This window comes from Cyrtonyx montezumae, unplaced genomic scaffold (genome assembly GCF_038088225.1).
Source record: "Cyrtonyx montezumae isolate F1298 unplaced genomic scaffold, pur_monq_1.0 scaffold_38, whole genome shotgun sequence".
In the NCBI taxonomy this organism is placed as follows: Eukaryota; Metazoa; Chordata; class Aves; order Galliformes; family Odontophoridae; genus Cyrtonyx; species Cyrtonyx montezumae.
In genome coordinates, this window is record NW_027072043.1 from 278,456 (window position 1) to 301,048 (window position 22,593).

The following is a 22,593-nucleotide window of genomic DNA, read 5'->3' on the forward strand; positions in this document are numbered from 1 at the left end:
TGGATCAGGAGACTGTCCCTTTCGGCTCGTAGACTCTCTCGCTCTATTTCAAAAACTCTATGCCTCTCTGGGATAGTATTGAATAAGGCCCGGTAAGCATAAGCCAGACCCCAAATAATTTGGGCCTCCTTAGATCTGTTTGAGCCGCAACATCCCTGTCTCAAATATCTGCTTAAGTTCTCAGGATCTTGCAGGTGTTCAGGAGAAAAGTTCCATGACACTGGTGATGCCCATTTCTCTAAAGTCTCTCCTAAGTCCCTCCAAACTCCCTGCCAGTCAGTATTCTGTGGCTCTGGGGAGGGTTTTCTCAAAATATTATAAATACAAATACTGAGTAAAAGTACATTCAGGGAGACTGACACCACAATCATTACGAGCATTGGATGGGCATTCAGAAAACGCATAATGAATTCAAAGGAGAGGCCAGGAGTCTGTTTAAAAATCACAAGTTCCATAGAGTTAGCAACTCCATCTGGAGTTACTCCCTCTGGAACAGAATGCCACATCGTATACAAAAGCCAGGTAGGTATGTCCATCAGTGTTTGTAGTTTATCATATAGAGACCAAGCTCCGTGGATCGGACTGGCAAACTTAATTAAGTCCCAGTACGTTCTGAGCATTACAAGGGAAAAACCGATGAAATGCAGTCCATTTAAGACCAGTTTAAAAAGAGAAAGAATTTTATTTTTCCTTTTTTTTTTTTTTTTTTTTTTTTTTTTACTAGAACTATCTGGCAGTACCTAAAAAGTTTACAAATATCCCAGGACAACTGGCAGTACGCCCAGACTTCAAGGTCGTGTTTTGCCGTACAGCACCAACAGTACAGATAAGCCTGCTAACGAGAAGCATAGATTCACTCTTAAAAGTATGTCTCTGCCCGACTAGTGCAGTTGATTGAGCATGAGACTCTTAATCTCAGGGTCGTGGGTTCGAGCCCCATGTTGGGCTCCAAAAACGTCAATGGTTCACGGGCAGGTTCGGCCCGGTTCCGTGACAATTGGTGCGGGGGACCCATGGACCCACGCCCAGGGAAAGGGGAAGGGGGAAAGGGAGAAGGGAAAAGGGAGATGGGCCTAGGAACAAAACAGCGGCAACGATCGGAGGAGGAAAGCTAATTTACTAAATAAGATATCGGAAAGCAAAATAACACAATATAATTGGAATTAAAGCTAATAAATCAAATAAAATGAGCAAGAGAGAGTGTCTGATAAACCGAAGGCCTTACGCTAACGCTGAAGGCGGACGGCAGCGAGCACCCACTGCTGAGTCCATCCCCAAGGAAAGAGAGTGTCCCGTGACCGCAGACAGTTTTTATCTTTCACTCTGAGCGTAAACACGTAAGAACGCAAAGCATCGCAAAGTCCTCTGGGGAATGGAGTTCTTCTTCTCTTCTGAGACAGGGATACCTGGAACTATCGATGATCCACGGAGCTGGAGCATGAACTCTTTAACTCTAAATGCACTACGTGATGTTATGATGTGGAATACCAGTACCAAAAATCATAAAACCATGACATAGCATCCATAGTTAAGTCCACCCCTTGTTCTCTAGCTCATTTATATGTTGCAACTCTTCCTTGATGGTCCGGGGACTCATGGGCCCACCAAGCTAGAAATGATTCACTCTCATGTTGCCAGTCAAAGTCTACTTGAGCCACCTTAACTCTGTCGGCTCAATCTACCTGATAGTTATTGTTTTGTTCTTCAATTGCTCAACTCTTAGGAACATTAATATCTACATGGCACACCTTTACTACCATATCCTTTTTTTAGGCAGCAGTATCTTTCCACAGTTCAGCAGCCCAAATAGGCTTACCACTTTGCTGCTAGACATCTTGTTCCCATTGCTGTTACCACCCCCATGAAGCGTTTGTCACCATCCATGTGCGAGTGTAAAGATAAAGCACCGGCCACTTCTCTTGTTCAGCAATATCTAAGGCCAGCCGGACAGCCTTTACCTCTGCAAATTGACTTGATTCTCCTTCTCCTTCGGTGGCCTCAGCAACTCGTCGTGTGGGGCTCCACACAGCAGATTTCCATCTGCGGTGCTTACCCACAATGCGACATGATCCATCTGTGAACAGGGCGTATCTCTTTTCGTTGTTCATTATATGGTGGGGCTTCTTTAGCACGTGATACCTCCTCTGCTGGCGTTGTTCCAAACTTTTTACCTTCAGGCCAGTTCATGATCACCTCCAGGATTCCTGGACGGTTGAGGTTCCCCATCCGAGCTCGCTGTGTAATCAGCGCAGTCCACTTACTCCAAGTGGCATCAGTAGCATGATGGGTAGAGGGAGCTGTCCCTTTGCACATCCAGCTCAGCACTGGCAGTTGAGGTGCCAGAAGGAGCTGCGTTTCAGTACCGATTACTTCGGAAGCAGCTCGAACCCCCTCGTACGCGGCTAAGATCTCCTTCTCAGTTGGAGTGTAGCGCTCCTCAGACCCCCTGTACGCCCGACTCCAGAATCCAAGGGGTCGGCCTCGGGTCTCTCCAGGAGCTCTTTGCCACAAACTCCAAGTGGGACCTTCCTTTCCAACAGCAGTGTTGAGGATGTTCTTTACATCCTGTCCCGTCCGCACTGGCCCCAGGGCCACGGCACGGGCTATCTCCTGCTTAATTTGCTCAAAGCCTTGAAGCCTTTCGGACCCGCCGTCGGCTTCATTCAGGTGTTCGTGGTCGTTAGGGACTCATCGGTCTGTCCATCTACCTCGGTGCACACCAATGTGGTGGGTGGTAAAATGGCGTTTATTTACTCGTAACAACAACTTTTATAGTTTACCATAGCTTCGTCTACGCCCCTCAGGCGCTTGCGTAACTACCTCCTTATCTAGCTGCTACAGGCATTATTACCTTATTTGGTTACAATTGGCACTACTCCCTTATCTGGTTACTATTGGCAACCCCTTGAGGGCGGAATTTTTCTGTGATCACCGCCTACATTTCCCCCTCCTGATGCATTAATTTCTCTATTGTAATCAGAGAGGACTCTACTCGCGTACATCCCGAAATCCCCGCTTTACGCCTATACATGCTATTGTCCTCTCCGGCAAGCCTTAACACGTTACATCCCGATACGCTAAATAGCCTAGCCTCTACAACCCTATTACGCGTTCCTTTACAAGCTATTCTGCATCTTTCTATACTCTATGTGATAATTGATTGTACGATCAATCATCCGTTGCGCGCAACCTAACAGAATTTGCAAGAAGCAAGGCAAACATACTAGCAGAAGCAACATAATTATAAGTCCCAAAAGCAGACCCTTCAGTAAATGCACAGCCCATCCCCCAATGTCTCCGAACAGTCCACGCAGCCAATCTCCAATTGGGTCCTCTTCCACGCCGATTTTGTTGACGTGTTCCTTCATAAGCTGCAACTTCTTATGTATGGATTCACTGTGGTCACATTGTAATACTGTTAATTCTCGTTGGCAGCAAGGGCTTCTTCTCTGGGTCCTTCCCGCTCATCTTCTTCCCTGGGTCCTTTTCGCTCGTCTTCTTTGGGTATCCAATCAAAAATGCCTGCAAAAAGAGAACTCGCCTCATCTTTCCTCGTCATACTATCCCCACGACTTATGTCCGGTTTGACCTTTCTAGAAGGAATCTAGATAATTTTATCTGTCTCCGCATTCTTAACCGCTACATAACCTCGACCCCATACTAAGACGTTCCATCCCTTCTCCCAACTACCCGCTTCCGTACGTACTTTGACAGGTGGCCCTTCAGTGAGAATGGTTGGTTTCCAATGTTTCTGCACTGGGGTCTTAACATTCTCACCTCGCTCAAAATGATTCAATGCATACAATGCTTTTGCTAATATTTCTCCTTGCCTATTCGTTGAGATCTTTTTCATAAAGCCATCTCCTTCCGCGAGCACACGGATCTTGTCTTTCAAAAGTCGATTGGCTCGCTCTACCATAGCCTGACCTTGGGAATTCCCAGGAATTCCCGTTGTATGTGCTATTCCCCACCGTGCCAACCATTCTCGGGTGGATTTTGAGGTGAAGCATGACCCATTGTCTGTTTTTACTGCCTTAGGTTTTCCTAGCGCGGCAATAGCTGTGGCCCAGTGATGCTGAGCCGCCGTTGATGTTACACGACAATGTTGGGTTGCTACCACCACCGACGAAGCAGTATCTACAGTGACAGCTAACCAAGAGCGCGGTGCCATTCTCGGTTCAAGCGTAAAGTCTGTCTGCCATATCTGTAAGGGTCCCAGGCCCCTGGGGTTTACTCCAGCCTCTAGCGCAGGGGCCGAATTGCAGTAAGGACAGGCCTGGATCACTTCCCTCGCCTGCTGCATAGATATATTACATGCCCTGGACAAAGCACGAGGCCCGATGTGGAAGGCCGTATGGAGGTCTTTGGCTTCCCTCAGTGGGTATGCCTGGAGGGTGGCCCGTGCGTCAGCCTCGATATTCCCCTCTGTAAAAAATCCTGGCACATCAGAGTGACTACGCACATGAAGGACCGCGACCACGGCTGTTCTCTGGCTTAATGCATCTTCTAGGACAAAGGCAGCCGTCGTAGATGGGACCCCCTCTTGCCCCATCTTAAGGAGCATTTTCGCAACAAACGCGGAGTCCGTTACTACGTTGGTGGGCGTTGTCGGCCACAACAGAAGTGCCATGGCTACAGCGCGAGCTTCCAACTGTTGTACGCTTGCCCCTGGATCAATAATCTCCTTGACCTGCCACTCAGTACCTTCCCTCCAAACCATCACCCCTTTATGGGTACTGGAAGAGGCATCAGTGAAAACCGTGGGCCCTGCCACAGGGCAGTCAGTAACCCTCACCTTCAGTGAGACGCGTAGCGGTCGCGCGATATCAAAGATAGGCGGTGAGTCGCCACTCCTTATTTTCCCTGCAAAACCCCTAAGGGCCAATAAGATCCCCTCCGGGAATGGAAGATCTTCTCGAAAACATGCGGGTAGCAGCAGGATCTCAACATCCTTACCAAAAGTCCTTACGGCTGAGGCACGGAGCTTAGCAATCAAAACAGCAAGTACCTCCAGCCAGGCGGTGAATGCTCTGGTGGGTTGTGTAGAAAACACCCATAAGCATGGTCTCGGGCGTGTTAACAGTCCCTGCCCTAAGACTCCTGCCGCCCCTTTCTCACATCGAGAAACTGCTCCCTCAAGAGGCAGGGTAGGATCCCAGCGCTCCAAAGCAGCAGTAGTGCTAAGCTGTACGATCTCATTCCATGCTAATCTCATATCCAGGTTCCAGTCTCTCTCCTCATTCGGATCTGACCCTTTCAACTGTTCGTAGAAGGGGCTCATTAACCGCGGTGGAATCCCTAATGCCGGTCTAATCCACTGGAGGGATCCCACCAATTTCTGAACATCCCACAGAGTACGGATTTTTGGTTCTGCTAATAAACCTGCTGGAGCGACATAAGTGCTCCCTAAACGATAGCCAAGGTACTCCACACCCGGTTCTTTTTGAATCTTGTCCTGTGAGATAGTAAAGCCAGCCCCCTCTAATGTATTGATGACCTCCTTTCCTAACACATCCAGTTTCTTGCAGTCGGGAGCCGCTATCAAAAGATCATCCATGTAATGCAGCATGCATAAAGAGGGATGCTTACATCGGAGAGGTTCCAATACTTGCCCCACAACCAGCTGACAAATAGTGGGGGAACATGCCATCCCTTGAGGCAAGACCTTCCACTGAAACCTACGTGCTGGGGCCTGGTTATTGACAGAAGGGAGGGTGAACGCGAAGGCCTCACGGTCCTGCTCCGCAAGAGGAATAGAGAAAAAGCAGTCTTTGAGATCCAGGACCATCAAAGGCCAACCGCGCGGGAGCGCAGAAAGAACTGGCGCCCCCTGTTGAACAGCGCCGAAAGTGATTAGTTTAGCATTGACAGCACGTAAGTCATGTAGTAGGCGATAGGACCCCGATGCCTTCTGGATCACAAAAATAGGGGTATTCCAACAGCTAAGCGAAGGTTCTATATGGCCAAGCTGTAATTCTCTTTCAACTAGATGTATTAGCGCTACCCGTTTAGTCTCGGGGAGGGGCCACTGATCAATCCACACGGGAGTGTGGTCTGGCTTCCACTTCAATGGGATAGCCAGGTGTAGCGCTACAGTAAGAACAGTGGCCCTTTTTATAAATTTGTCAGGCGGAGCCCCAAACCCTGCAAACAATCTCTCCCTAGAATGTTTCCTTTGACCGAAGCGACTGCTGGGAAAAGAAATAGGGGCCGCTCCATAGATCCGATTAATAACCCCAACTTCTATCATGTCCCGGGACTTCTCCATAGGAATCCCTCCTCCTATTCCATAAATTTGAGCATTCTGAGCAACCTCCATCAGTGGCCAATCAGGGGGCCAATCTTCCTCTGAAATAATAGTAGCATCAGCCCCAGAATCTAGTAGTGCAGTAATGTAAATCGTACGCTGCTTCACTGGGTGGCTGCCCGTATTAGTCAACATGACCCTGACCAAAGGCCGATCCTTGTGCTCCATGGTCATTGCTAGTGACACAGTCGGATGAGCTGGAGGAGAACATGGCTCCGAGGAGGGTTCTTTCCGAATGCGCTGGTATTTCCGACATTGTTAAGCACAATGCCCTGGCCTTTCACATAATTGGCACCGTCCACGGTTATCGCCAGACTGCTTTCCTTTAGGGCATTGTGCCTGATAGTGCCCCGGGGACCCACAGGAATAACAAGATCCTCGGGCGCGACCACCCGGTCCACCCGGACTATCCCTGTCCTTATTGATTACTGCCATGACTAAGGGTTGGATGGCCGACGACATGGCCGCAGCTATTCCCTGGTCCGTGAGTGGGGTAATCTTCTGTCTGTCTAAAACATATTTGATTATCTCTCCAGGTGTCGTTAGTGTGGAAGGCGCTGCTCTTATAAGCTGTTGAATGTCTGAGTGTGTTTTCTGCCTAAAGCAATCAATAATCACAGGGGCCCGTGCGTCTGATGGGAGATCCGACCCTTCAACCGCCTTTATGAGGCGATTGGCAAAATCCACAAAGGATTCGGATGGGCCCTGTGTAATACTTGCCCAAGGGGCCGTAGGCTCTGCCAAACAAGCGACCTCCCTGAGTGCTTGGAGGGCCGATGCCGTAACAGCAACCAACTCCCCCGGTCTCAAAAGAGCTGCCTGGCCCTCTGGGTTCCCTATCATGCCATCCGCTCTGCCCTTTAAGCGGTCTAAGTTGGTTCGCTCCCCTCGTCCCTGGCCATTAGCAGGGTGCCTGGGATCTCGAGTCGCCGCTGCTACCACCACCTGCAGCTGAGTGTCCCAAGCATCCATCCATAGGGCATATTGGGCAGGATCTAATATAATCCTCATAAGATTTGTGACGTCGTGTGGCAACAATGGGGAGGACATAAGAGCTTCCACCTCTGCCATGGCAATTGGAGACCGCAAACCTTTGGTCCTAACTGTGTCAGCCAACCGCGTTATCGACTTCGGCTCCAGAGGAGTCCAAGCCGATCCCTCAGGTTTAACCACCACAGGCATTGCCACTACGGATGAGCTCTCTGTTGTAAGTTCCTCCCTAATCCTTGCCCAATCAGTTAAAGCCGGCCCAGGGGCTGAGCCAGAGCACCCTGACTCCGCCCTCTGTCCAACCCATCGGGGCGCACCGTCCCGTCCCGCTGATAACATAGCCACACCCTCCTTCTCCGCCCCTCCCAACCCCTCCAAAGAAGGATACAAGCCGCTCCCCACATACGGGGGAGGGGCGGAAGGGACAGAAGCGGCGCAATCGCAATCTGCAACAGCAACGGTCGTTTTTGGTTCGTGCTGCACAGTCGATCCATTCCTCTCCTCCGAGATCTGAGTGGATTTTCCTCCTGTAGAGCAATTGGGAGAAGCCGCGCCGCCCCCCAAGTCCAACCAAAATTTCGCCTGTTCAGATGTATCCCGTTCCTCCCGGGCTGCTTTAAGCGCTCTCAAGATTAATCCCCAAGTCTTTAACTCCCCCGACTTCCCCAGCACCATCGCTCTCTGGGAGAGCGCTGCTGTAGTGTTATCCCACGAACCCGGGGAATATAAATCTGAGGGAGACGCTAGCAACCCCTCTTTCTGTAAAAACAGTAATAATGCCGCGATCTCCTTCTTAGAAGGAGACGTCTTCCCACAATAAGTCTTACACGCGGACGAAATCACCTTTATGACAGCTTCCATCATCGCCGGACGTCCTCGGTCCCGCGGATCACCACTATCGGGCTCCCCTTCCGATAGTGCCAACTTGGCTTTCACCAAGTTCTGGGTCGCCGGTGGTCAAACACTCTGCTGCAGTCAGAGCACCTCCGACGCACCCAGCTTCCACTCTCCTAAGCCGCAGCCCCCTCTTCTAGGGTCATCGCCTCCTTCCCCAAGGGAGACGGATGAGAGCAGGATTGCCACGCTGCCAGTGGCTGACCACTATTCCCTAACGAATCACGTCGGGGTCACCAGATGAAGCCTTTCGGACCCGCCGTCGGCTTCATTCAGGTGTTCGTGATCGTTAGGGACTCATCGGTCTGTCCATCTACCTCGGTGCACACCAATGTGGTGGGTGGTAAAATGGCGTTTATTTACTCGTAACAACAACTTTTATAGTTTACCATAGCTTCGTCTACGCCCCTCAGGCGCTTGCGTAACTACCTCCTTATCTAGCTGCTACAGGCATTATTACCTTATTTGGTTACAATTGGCACTACTCCCTTATCTGGTTACTATTGGCAACCCCTTGAGGGCGGAATTTTTCTGTGATCACCGCCTACAAAGCCTGCTGCTGCTCAGGGCAAAATCATTCTTCTTCCGCGTCACCCGATAGAGAGGGCTCACAATGAGACTGTAGTTTGGAACATGCATTCTCCAAAAGCCCACTACACCCAAAAAAGCTTGGGTCTCTGTCTTACTGGTGGGTGGAGACATGGCAGTAATTTTGTCAGTCACATCTGTTGGGATGTGACGACGTCCATCTCGCCACTTTATACCTAGGAACTGAATTTCTTGTGCAGGCCCTTTCACTTTGCTTCGCTTGATAGCAAAGCCAGCTCGCAGAAGGATTTGGATTATTCTCTCTCCTTTCTCAAAAACTTCTCCTGCTGTATTGCCCCACACAGTGATATCATCAATGTATTGTAAGTGCTCAGGAGCACCACCCTGTTCCAATGCAGTTTGGATCAACCCATGGCAAATGGTTGGGCTGTGCTTCCACCCCTGGCGCAAACGGTTCCAGGTGTATTGCACACCCCTCCAGGTGAAGGCAAACTGTGGCCTGCATTCTGTGGCCAGAGGAATTGAAATGAAGGCATTAGAAATGTCCGTGGTGGCATACCACTCGGCTGCTTTTGACTCCAGTTTGTACTGGAGTTGTAAGATGTCCGGCACAGCAGCACTCAGTGGGGGTGTGACTTCATTCAGGCCACGGTAATCTACCGTCAGCCTCCATTCTCCACTGGCTTTACGCACCGGCCATATGGGGCTGTTCAAAGGTGAGTGAGTCTTGCTGATCACTCCCTGGCTCTCTAGCTGACGGATCGAGTTATGAATGGGGAGCAAGGAATCCCTGTTGGTGCGGTACTGTCGTCTGTGCACTGTTTTTGTAGCGATAGGTACCTGCTGCTCTTTCACTTTCTGTACCCCCACAACAGACGGATCTTCTGACAGGCCAGGTAAAACAGACAGCTGCTGAATGTTGTCTGCATCTGCAGCAGCTATTCCAAAAGCCCATCGGTACCCCTTGGGATCCTTGAAATGTCCCCTTCTGAGATAGTCAATACCGAGTATGCATGGAGCCCCCTGTCCAGTCACTATGGGATGCTTCTGCCAGGTTTTACCGGTGAGGCTTATTACTACCTCCAACACAGAAAATTCCTGAGAGCCCCTTGTCACTCCAGAGAGATAGATCAGTTCTGTCCCTTTATAACTCCAAGGCATTAGAGTACACTGTGCACCAGTGTCCACCAGTGCCTTATATCTTTGTGGCTCTAATGTGCCAGGCCACGGAGTCCACACAGTCTAATACACTCAATTTTCCCTCTCCCTCCTCTGGCTGAGGGTAGGTCCACTCTATTGGTTACCTGCAGTGACAGGAACAACTTCACTGGTCGTTGGTCTGTGTTGTAATTCTCTCACCCGTGCTTGCAGTGCAGGGGTGGGTTTTTGATGCCATTCCTTCATATCTTCTCCATTTTCACTTAAGTAATTCCACAGAGCCGCGCGTGACATGAAGTTAGTGAAGTGAGTGCTGTCATTTGCTCGAGCAGGACGGCGTTTGCTTCTGATAGCTGCAATCTTTTCAACCCTATCAATCAGTCGGGATACTTTCTCTAACACGTCTTCCATCTGTCCTTCTAACCTTGATATGGCTGAAATGGAAGCGTGTGATGGCGGAAATTTTTGTTCAGAGTTTTGAAGTGTAAGAATCAGTTCAAAAACTGGGGGTTTTCTGTCTTGGTCCTCATATCTGTTGAACGTTGTCACTAGTGTACCGGCGTACCTTTCTGGTGCTGTTTTTGAAAGCTTCTGACATATTTCGGGTGTACTACTTACTTTCTCTGGATCATGGTCCCGATCTTCAGGATCAAATGTGGGATCATACAGCATTTCCGCCACAGCTGTTTCTCTCAAATACTGGATGCCTTCCTCAACAGTTTTCCACCTTTTCACTTTAGGTGCCGGGTCACTCTTGTAGGGATATCTTTCCCTCACAGCTACTAACATTCGTTGCCAGAGGCTGGCGATTCTGGTGTGGAGATGGATTTCTTGCCTGGAGATCTTGGACTGGAAATGGATTTCTTGCCTGGAAATCTGGGTGCGGAGCTGTTGTGGTTTTGTGGTTTTGATGCCGGTATTCCACATCAGAGCATCACGCAGCAGTGAAGGAGTTAATGCTGTGGGAGCAGCAGTGGGGCGGAGCTCCGCACCGGATGCAGGCGGCGCTCGGTCTGGGCGCGTTGCTCTGGGCTGCCGTGGAGGTTCAGCACGTGTGCTTCCCCTGCAGGTCCTCCTTAACGTAAGCTCGCAGCTTTTGGTTTGGAAATTTTTATCTCTCTTTCAATTGTTCAATTTTATTAGATTTAGTAAAGTTACCGTTCCTTCTCAGATCGTGCCGTTGTTTTCTTGTAGACCCATCTCTTCCCGCTGTTTCCCCCTCCCCCTCCCGGAGCGCGGCTCTGCTCGGGCGGCCACGCGGCCACTGACGCAGTTTCTTTTTCTCTCCCCTCTCCCTTCTCGGTTTTCCCTTGGGTCACTGTCACGGACAACACCGTGACAATTATTGGTGGAGAATGCGGGCAGCGCAGTATTGGCACTCCATTGTAAATCTGGTGCTAAGTGGACTAAGGTTTTTCATGTACCTTACAGCATGCTGGCTTCTTTTTAAGCTCCTCGTGTTCAGCACCGGAGCAATGTGTATATACAGCTACTTTAGTGTGCTGAGGGGGTTACATGCCTCCTGCCTAAACACCCTGGCTAACGTGACAGATTATGCGGCATTTGGAATGGTTTCCAGTTACTCTTTTCAGGTCTTTACCTATATTCAGGATGTCAGCCTGGCAACTGTGTTATCTGTTTTTCTGCATGCACTCTCTGCAATAGTAATTTACATCATGTGGAGGGAGCGTTCCTCAAAACCAGAGAGTGTTGAATGGCAGGGAAGGTGGAAAAAATTAGGAAAGAAATTAGAAGCGTGGGGACCCCCGGTGTTATGCAATTTTGATCTTGAGCACCTGTGGGACCCTGAGAAATTCAGTGAGTGTTTAGGTAAGGAGTCATGGGACTCAGGACGGTCTGAGAAGGAATGGATTGTTTGGGGTCTGGCTTGTGCTTATCGAGCTATAATTGATATTCTGGAGAGAAATGGTTTCCAAACCGAGGTCCAAAGCAAAAACGAAAACCTCCAAGTTAGACCTGACCAATCACAGGAAGCACCGGTATCAGTGTCGGTTGCCCCTGTGGAAGGCCAGAAATGGACAGGGCCGTCCTCACGCCTAGAACGGAAAGAAGAAGCAGAGAAAAAAAAGGAAGATCCAGGCGAGGGGCCCTCCTCAGCACCACCACCACCACCACCACCACCACCTAAAAAGGCCACTAAGAAAAGTGAGAGACATGGAGAAGACAGCGATGATGATGGAGTCACTGTTACCACTACTCGTCGGCCCCATATATGACTGAAATACAAGGTTCAAGAAAGGAGTTTGTACGGCGCTCGGGTGAATCTACTGTCACCTGGTTGCTGCGGTGTTGGGACAGCGGTGCCAGCAGCGTGTCCCTAGATGGCAGCGAAGCCCGCCAACTGGCAAGCATTGCCCGAGACCCAGCTATCGACAGAGGAATTGGCAGATGTCTGAATGGAGTCGCTACCCTCTGGGAACGAGTACTAGTGGCTGTAAAGGATAGATACCCTTACAAAGATGATCTGGAGCCTAAGGTGGAAAGATGGAACACCGTGGAGAAAGGCATCCAATTTTTGAGAGAAACAGCTGTAGTAGAGATGCTGTATGATCCCAATTTCGTCCCTAACAATCCACACCAGGACCGTGATCCTGATAGAGTAAGTTGCACACCTGATGTATATCGCAAGCTCTCAAAAACAGCACCAGAGAGGTACGCAAGTACACTGGTAGCAATGTTCCATAGATTCGAGGGTCAAGACAGAAGACTCCCAGTTTATGAATTGACTATTACACACCAAAACTTTGAACAACAGCTTCCACCATCACGTGCTTCCATTGCAGCTATAATAGCAGAAGAAGTAGGTGAGATGAAGAAAACTATACTGGAGGAACTGTCATTACTGATGAATAGGGATGAACCTGTGTCAGTATTGGAAACACCTGATGAAGACGAGCATGACCCAAAGAATCTGATGAAGCAATTGATCAAACTGTTGAAAGTCTCGGCCACCAAAGGCAACCGCCCCTCTGCACGAGCAAATGACGGCAGTAACATCATGTCACGTGTGGCCATGTGGAACTTCTTACGAGAAAACGGAGAGGACATGAGGAAGTGGCATAAAAAACCCACTCCTGCACTGCGAGTACGGGTGAGAGAACTACAGCAGAGATCAGCCACCAACGAAATTGCTCCCGTCACTGCAGGTAACCAATAGAGGGGCCCTGCCCTCAGCCAGGGGAGGGAAAGGGATAATAGAGTGTATTGGACTGTGTGGATTAGATGGCCTGGCACATTAGAGCCACAAAGATATAAGGCACTGGTGGACACTGGTGCACAGTGCACTCTGATGCCCTCGAGTTATAAAGGGACAGAATTGATTCATATTTCTGGAGTGACTGGGGGTTCTCAGGAACTGTCTGTGTTGGAGGCAGAAATAAGCCTCACCGGTAAAACCTGGCAGAAGCATCCCATAGTGACTGGACAGGGGGCTCCATGCATACTCGGTATTGACTATCTCAGAAGGGGACATTTCAAGGATCCCAAGGGGTACCGATGGGCTTTTGGAATAGCTGCTGTAGATGCAGACAACATTCAGCAGCTGTCTGTTTTACCTGGCCTGTCAGAAGATCCTTCTGTTGTGGGGGTACTGAAAGTGAAAGAGCAGCAGGTACCTATCGCTACAAACACAGTCCACAGACGGCAGTACCGCACCAACAGGGATTCCTTGCTCCCCATTCATAACTTGATCCGTCAGCTAGAGAGCCAGGGAGTGATCAGCAAGACTCACTCACCTTTTAACAGCCCCATATGGCCGGTGCGTAAAGCCAGTGGAGAATGGAGGCTGACGGTAGATTACCGTGGCCTGAATGAAGTCACACCCCCACTGAGTGCTGCTGTGCCAGATATGTTGGAGCTGCAGTATGAACTGGAGTCAAAAGCAGCCAAGTGGTATGCCACCATTGACATTGCCAATGCATTCTTTTCTATTCCTTTGGCCACAGAGTGCAGGCCCCAGTTTGCCTTCACCTGGAGGGGCGTTCAGTACACCTGGAACCGTTTGCGCCAGGGGTGGAAACACAGCCCAACCATCTGCCATGGGCTGATTCAAACCACACTGGAACAGGGTGGGGCACCTGAGCACCTCCAGTATATTGATGACATTGTTGTGTGGGGTGATACAGCAGAGGAAGTTTTTAAAAAAGGAGAGCAAATAATCCAAATTCTTCTGGGCGCTGGTTTTGCTATTAAACGGAACAAAGGGAAGGGACCTGCCCAAGAAATTCAATTCCTGGGAGTAAAATGGCAAGATGGATGTCGTCACATTCCAGGAGATGTGATTGACAAAATCACCAGTATGTCACCACTCACAATCAGGAAAGAGACACAGTCTTTTCTGGGTGTAGTAGGTTTTTGGAGGATGCACATCCCAAACTACAGCCTCATAGTAAGCCCCCTCTATCAAGTGGCTCGGAAAAAGAATAAATATGCATGGTGTCCTGAGCAGCAGCAGGCCTTTGAGCAAATTAAGCAGGAGATAGCCCGTGCTGTGGCCATAGGGACAGTACGGATGGGACAGGATGTGAAAAACATCCTCTACACTGCTGCTGGAGAGAAAGGTCCCACTTGGAGTCTGTGGCAAAGAGCCTTTGGGGAGACCCGAGGCCGACCCCTTGGATTTTGGAGCAGAGCATACAGGAGTTCGGAGGAGTACTACGCTCCAAATGAGAAGGAGATTTTGGGAGCATACGAAGGGGTTCAGGCTGCCTCTGAAGTAACTGGCACTGAGACACAGCTCCTCCTGGCTCCTCGACTGCCAGTGCTGAACTGGATGTTCAAAGGAAAGGTTCCCTCCACCCATCATGCCACTGATGCCACTTTGAGTAAGTGGATTGCACTGATTACACAGCGAGCTCAGATGGGGAACCTCAGTCATCCAGGAATCCTGGAGGTGTTCATGGACTGGCCTGAAGGTAAAAAGTTTGGAGCAACACCAGCAGAGGAGGTATCACGTGCTATAGAGGCCCCACCATATAATGAAATTATAGAGGCCCCAGACAATGAAAAGAGATATGCCCTGTTCACAGATGGATCATGTCGTATTGTGGGTAAGCACCGCAGATGGAAATCTGATGTGTAGAGCCCCAGCACAACAAGTTGCAGAGGCCACTGAAGGAAAAGGAGAATCAAGTCAATTTGCAAAGGTAAAGGCTGTCCAGCTGGCCTTAGATATTGCTGAATGTGATTGGTGGCCAGTACTTTATACTGACTCATGGATGGTGGCAAATGCTTTTTTTTTTTGTGGTAACAGCAATGGGAACAAAATGACTGGTAGCGAAGGGGTAAGCCAATTTGGGCTGCTGAACTGTGGAGAGACATTGCTGACCGAATAAAGAATATGGTTGTAAAGGTGTGCCATGTAGATGCTCATGATCCTAAGAGCCAGGCAACTGAAGAACAACAAAATAATCACCAGGTAGATCAAGCTGCTAAAGTTAAGGTGGCCCAAGTAGACTTGAACAGGCAAAATAAGAGTAAATTATTTTTAGCTTGATGGGCCCATAAGACCTTGGGCCATCAAGGAAGAGATGCAACATGTAAACCCCCAGAGCCCTGCTCTACCAATCCAGCAACACATCAGGCCCCTGCTCCCTGCGATGGAGGAAGCAGTGCTCCACCATACTAAAAGAGCCAACTCCTTGCAGCTTGCTGGGAGTCTCAGGGATCCTACAGAGAAACTCACAGCTCCTGAGGACACTGGCAAGCTCCTGCTGGCTTCACTAGCTCACCAAAATCAAACTCTGCTTCCAAAAAACTGCAGTCCAAGCAATGTAGCTTGAGCTGAGCCCAGCAAAAGTGATGGCCCTTCAGCAGGAGTTCTTGTGGGCATTTTCCCAAGGTCAAAGCAAAGAGCTTCAAGCTCAGAAAAGAGGCAAGCATGCACTGGAGAGCACTCTGAAACCTCTGTGCCGCGGGGATCAGCTGCTTGCGCTCTCCTGACCCTTGTGTTTCATTCATCAGTGCACTCGGAAACCACTGAGAGCGTCACATGCACATCCATACACACAGAGCATCCATACACAGCTGATTTTCTTTAGGAAATGGCATCAAAAATCTGCTTGTAGGAAGAGCAGAGGACAAAAGCAGGCACGGTGAGAGAACTGCTTTTGTTAGCAAGGAAAGACGATCTGAATCTCCTGGGTTAAGTCCCTTCTGCAGAGAGTTCCAGCGAAGCCATCTCCTTTGCAAACTCTTCCTGTGAGAGGAGATGTGTTTGGGATTTCCCCAAGCTGGGGTCTCCAGCATTCTCAATCTCATTGCACTGGGGGTTTTCACATGAGAAATGAGAAGTCAGCCCTGAAAGAAATTCCTCCTGCAGGACAGACGCTTGCAAGGCACTCCATTCATAAGCACTGGGCAACATTCAATGTGGAGAGAGCTCTGGATGAAGCTCTTCCTGCAGTGCTGGCATTTCTGTGGTCCCTGCGCTGGGTGGATCCGTTTCTAGCTGATCAGGATGCAGCAGTGGTTGTAGCTCATCCCACACCTGGGACAAGAAAATTGTGTGGTTCAACACCACACACAGCCACAGTGGGTAACCAGGCTGTGGCTCCGGTTGAAGCTATTCCATGTCTGGGGCATTGCAGGCTGTGTCTGCATTGTGCATGTGCTGGTAGGAAACATGGCTCCAACTGCTTCTGAAGGTTCTCATATTCTGGGGTTGCTTCTACAGTCTGTCAGCAGTGTGGATGTGCTTGTGGGCTTTGAGATGAGAACTACTTCTAAAACTCTTCTCACACTCAGAGCACTTTTATGGTCTCTCTCCTGAGTGGCTGCACTGGTGATCAGAGAGCTGGGAATCTCCATTTGAACGTCTTCCCACACTCAGGGCACTTGTACAGGCTCTTTGTTGAGTGTATGCACTGGTGCTTAACGACGCTGGAATCTATTTTAAAGCTGTTCTCACACTCAGGGCATGGATTCTGCTTTTTCCTCCGGCACACGTCCTTACTCCTGGGGTCTTCAAGCAGCCCGTGACCTGTACTGAAGTCCAGTGTGTTCCTTGATGCCTTAACCGATGCTTTACCCTCTTGTGTCTTCATGTGCTCACCTTGACCTTGCTCCTGATCCACTTGCACATCCCTTCTGATTTCTTCCATGTAGATGCTACCACACTGTCTTTTGACCACAACACGTTCCTGCAGACCCTTCCATAGTTTTCTTATCCCAGCACCTGCTGGATGACAAAGAAAATCCAGAAATAGCACACGGTGCCCCAAATTCTCCTCCACCAGAGATATTTTTCATGGCTTCAGCTTCCTCCTTCCCTCCACCACCTCACCTGTGCTGACATCTCCTGCCACGGCCTCATGGCTACTCACATCTAGGATCCAGGGCTCTTCTCCTTCTTCAAGCAGAGAGATCACCGTGGGTTTGGGGGCTGGAAGTGGAGCTGCAACAATAGAAATAGTAGAAATGAGAGCTTCTCCATCATTCTGGCACAGCTGCTTGTCCAGCAACTTTGCACAGTGTCCCTCCCCACTGTGAAATATCAATTAGGGAATGAATGACACTGGGACAAAACACAGCAGCTTCCTTTGGAGCAAAGATTGAATCCACATTCCTCACCCCTATGCCTCTCCTGCCTGCTTTTCCCAGCCCCTACCCGAGATGGATGTGCTGGAGCCAGTGCTGCTCTCCTGCAGGTTGGGATGGTCATGGCTGGAAGGCAGAAGTTGAACTGCAGCTTGTAAAATAGAAATGTTAGTAGAGCTGTGAGGGAGCACAGCTGTAAATGAAAAAACAAAAGCGCGATAGCAGGGCCTTTATTGAGATACAGGCACAGTACATCATGATACCAAAGAAAGGGGAATTAACTCCTTCCTCTCAGCAATGGTTTGCATTCAGGAATGCAGCAAACTCTGGTGCCCTGGAAGGAATAGGGCAAAAGTGGGAGGGGCCCAACCCACACTGGCTCAGATGATATATGCGCTCAGGGATGAACATTTGGAAGCACCACCGAGAGGAGAAGAGAGAGAGAGGATGGGTGGATCTGGGTTCGTCCACTCTGGTCACTCAGGTGCTCATTCACTGGTTCAGGCTGTGACCAGGCAATCCTGTTGCTCTCCAATCCTTCACAACATGAACCAACAAGTGAGCGCATAGGGCATAATCTCCTGCTGTTTCACTGCCTCAGAATACAAAGTGCGTTGGGTCATGCCTGCAATACCCGCCACAATGCATATTGTGAAGGCACTGGTGGCCATTATTTGCAGTCCTTTTTTCTGATGCTGTTGGGCCAGAATGTGAAGTTCCTTCAGGAGGCATATCTTCTTCTCTTCTTCTTAGACTTCAGACATGCCATTCCTTGTACATAAAACCTTGACCAAGTCTGGGCACAGGAGTGGATCCAGGTGCATGAAGGCTCCTTACCTCTGTGGTTTGAGGAGCTGAGACAGAAATGGGCACCACTCTGATCCTTGTGACACAACAGGAGGGGCTCCTATCGGTATGTGTGCAGCCCTACCTCTCTGCAGTATATCCAGCCATCTCCAGTCTTATTGAGGTGCCGTTAAATCACTACAAGCATATCTGTTTTGAATGAGTGAAGGCCCACACAAGGATGAAAGGAGAGAGGTGTTACTGCAAAATGCCAGGTTTGGAAGCTGCATATGAAGGAAAGAATAACAGAAATAGATGGGAACAGGGAACAGAAGCTAAAGCAGAGGAAAATCAATCTAAAGAATGGCATAAAAAAGACGGCAGCATGCCCCAAGCAGACTGCCAGACCTTCGGCAGTTTCACAGCTCATTCTCAGCTGATATCTGCTCCCAGGGGACAGGAGGAGCTGAAGGAGGGGGTGTCTGAAAAAATTCTGAGATCATTTCAGGAGACAGGATCTCAGGTAAAGAAAATGTCCTTGCACCTTTGGAGGAAAAGGATAAAAGTATTCTATTGTGACTCCAATGCTTCTCGTGAGGCAAAATCACTGAGGACAAAGAGAAAACAGTTCTATTATGTCCCTGGTGCAAAGTTATTGGGATTACAAGACTGTTTATCCAATAAAGCTGAAATGGAAAGTTTTAGAACAATCACTCGTGGATTTCTTTTGTTAAACCAGTATATTGGTCCTTAAAGTAATGCACTAATCCCTATTCCTGAGCAAACCAACCTATATCACCCTGGAGGAATTCCCTGTTCATCCATTCCTTGAGGGAGCTGGCACATTCAAGTACCTAGCACTGTGAGAAGGGACAATTGTCCAGCATAAGGTGTATTTAGATTAAAGTGTGTTTAGACTGTTGTGATTGGGTGCAGTTTGCATCAACCAAGATAGATGTGGAATAAGAAACCAGCGTGTTTTACAGTATTTCTGTATGTATCATGGGTACGTTTCCAAAGAGAGTAAACTTCAGACTGGGGCATTCTGACCTATGTCAAATTGGCATGGGCACTAGGGAAAGGAAACTAGATAGGGCAGGGGAAAGCCTGGCTCAGGATGGACTGGTGAACAACTATGGAAGGTATTGTTCTCCTACCACTATAAAAAGTACAGAACATACCCGAATATGGGGTGGGATTGGGAACAGAGGTTGTATGGAAATATAATGTAGCCGTCACGTTGGAAGATTGTGAGCCTGAGATGCTCAGCCAGAGAGTGCCAGGACAGGTTTGCCTGCGTCAGACCCAGGGTATATAACCAATGGATTTCACTGACGAGTTGCGAAATTTCTCCCTTGTTAGCAGGGGGTGAGTGCCCATTCTTGCAATAATGAATAAATTTGCTGCTATCACTGAGATTTTTGCCTAACCCAAAATTCTTGTCTTGGAGCATTTCTAACACAAAGTTATTAATTGACCGACATTGACTGGAGGAATTAGAGGGAAAAATTCAATTTTAGAATGGGGTCTTTTGTAGCCAGGAGAGGTGTGTGTAAGATCAAAGGCAGTTTGTAATGATGAAAAAGGAGGAGTTGATACTGACTGGTGGTCGTGGGATTAAAGCTAAGAGTCATTTTTTCTGGAAGTCTCCAACCTTTAAGGCGGGCATAGCAAACAGGTTCCCACTGATGTTAAGCTGAGGCATCATAAGGAAGCTTTACTTAGCCCTGAGTGGGACCAAAGTGAGAACTTTTGGAAGGATCCGTTAAGCAGTGTTGCAAAGACGACTAGGGTGGGTTTTGTTTGTATGCTTGCTTGTTTTGCTTTGTTCATCATGTCAGAGGCTGTGTCAGATGAGGGTGCGTTACCCCCACCCCTGTGACACTACGACTTTAAATGCGATAACAAACCATGCTTTCCAGAGAGCTTTGATGTGAGGAGGTCACATGTACAGCTGGGTTAGCAGCACAAAGCAAAAGGATGCAGCGTTGGTCACGTCAAAGTTCAGAGGAACAAGCCCTGCAGAAAGATGTGTAGGGTTTGTAAATTGCAAAGCAGAATGTGAGACCCTGACCACACTTTTTCCCCACTGAAAACGTGAAGAAGAGGAAGAGGTCGTTCCCAATTATGCTGAGGGCGGTTCCTTCTGGGTGGCCTTACAGTCTGTAGATAGACACCAGCGAACATCAGAGCTGGCCCTCGTACAGCAGAGAGGTTAACCGTGCTGGTACCTTCAAAGGAAGACCTAACAGAGAAACCAGGAGAAGTGGTTAGGACAAGAGCTCACCCAGCTGCAGGGAGATGCTGTCCTTGAGAGCAGGGCAGACAGCGATTGCCTCTTGCTGAGACATTTTCCAGGATAGGGCGCATAATTCACCCCCTGTGATCCAAGCAGAGACGGTCAGAGATCTACTCCTCCATCTGAACTGCCACAAGTCCATGGGGCCAGATGGGATCCACCCAAGGGTGCTGAGGGAGCTGGCAGAGGTGATTGCCGAGCCACTTTCTGCCATCTATCAGCATTCCTGGTTATCTGGAGAGGTCCCACAAGATTGGAGGCTTGCCGATGTGACTCCCATCTACAAGAAAGGCCGTAAGGAAGACCCGGGGAACTACAGGCCTGTCAGCCTGACCTCGGTATCAGGGAAAGTTATGGGATTAAGTTATCTCTTGAGGTAGATCACACGACACGTGCATGGCAACAAGGGGATCAGACCCAGCCAGCACGGGTTCACCAAGGGCAGGTCGTGCTTGTCCAACCTCATCTCCTTCTGTGACTGGGTGACCAGACAGGTAGATGAGGGAAAGGCTGTTGATGTAGTCTACCTGGACTTCAGGAAGGCCTTCGACACGGTCTCTCACAGTATTCTCCTGAGGAAACTGGCAGCCCGTGGTGTGGACAGGTTCACTCTTCTCTGGGTGGAGAACTGGCTGGAGGGCCGTGCCCAGAGGGTGGTGGTGAATGGAGTTAAGTCCAGCTGGCGTCCTGTTACGAGTGGTGTCCCCCAAGGGTCAGTTTTGGGGCCCATCTTGTTTAATATCTTTATTGATGACCTAGATGAGGGAATTGAGTGTACCCTCAGTAAGTTTGCAGATGACACCAAGTTGGGAGGATGTGTCAAACTGCCTGAGGGTAGGGAGGCCCTTCAGAGGGATTTGGATAGGCTGAACAGCTGGGCTGAGCAAAATGGGATGAGGTTCAATAAGACCAAGTGCCGGGTCCTGCACTTTGGCCACAATAACCCCATGCAATGCTATAGGCTTGGGGCAGAATGGCTTGTAGAATGTAGAGAGGAAAAGGACCTGGGGGTGTTGGTTGATGCTCGGCTCAACATGAGCCAGCAGTGTGCCCAGGTGGCCAAGAAGGCCAACGGCATCCTGGCCTGTATTAGAAATAGTGCAGCCAGCAGGAGCAGGGAGGTGATCATCCCCCTGTACTCAGCTCTGGTACGGCCGCACCTCGAGTACTGTGTTCAGTTTTGGGCCCCTCACTACAAGAAGGACATTGAGGCCCTGGAGCGTGTTCAGAGAAGGGCAACAAAACTGGGGAGGGGTCTGGAGCACAAGTCTTATGAGGAGCGGCTGAGGGAGCTGGGGTTGTTTAGTCTGGAGAAGAGGAGGCTCAGAGGAGACCTTATTGCACTCTCCCACTTCCTGAAGGGGGGTTGTGGTGAGGAGGGGGTCGGCCTCTTCTCCCAGATGACTAATGACAGGACGAGAGGGAATGGCCAGATGTTGCCCTGGGGAAGATTTAGATTAGATTTGAGGAATTTTTTTTTCTCTGAAAGAGTGGTCAGGCACTGGAATGGCCTGCCTAGGGAGGTGGGTGAGGCACCACCCCTAGCGCTGTTCAAGAAGCGTTTAAATGAGGTGCTAAGGGATTTGATTTAGTACTTGGGTAGGGATAGTGATAGGAGGATGGTTGGACTAGATGATCTTGTAGGTCCTTTCCAACCTTATGAACCTATGAACCTATAAGATCTGGGTCCCGACAAGAGACACAGGAGTAAGCGATACCGGTGGTAATTTAACGAAGAACCTGCTGCTGATCCTTCGTTGGATGGATCGGTGCCGCTGGGTCGATTTCTTTGAGAAGTGGCCGTAGGGATTCCAGTAACTCACTGGGAATGCCAGTGACGGGACGCAACCACTGCAAGTCTCCTAGAAGTCTTTGAGCATGATTCAAATTTCTGAGTTGAGTCCTGAGTTGTAGTTTTTGTGGGGAAACAATTGTATCCGTCAATGTAAGGCCCAGATATTTCCAGGGTGGGGCATGTTGGATCTTTTCATGGCTTGCGCCTGAGCTTTCAATCTTTCCCCTAAATTTCGTATTGCCTTGATGATAAATTCAT

At 49.3% G+C, this 22,593-nt stretch overlaps 1 non-coding gene across 1 annotated transcript; it reads left to right on the plus strand.

The window, feature by feature from the left end:
• Window positions 1-875: 875 nt before the first annotated feature.
• TRNAK-CUU (transfer RNA lysine (anticodon CUU)) lies at window positions 876-948 on the plus strand. Its single transcript has one exon. It is a non-coding gene; the product is annotated as a tRNA-Lys (tRNA).
• The last annotated feature ends 21,645 nt before the right edge of the window (window positions 949-22,593 follow it).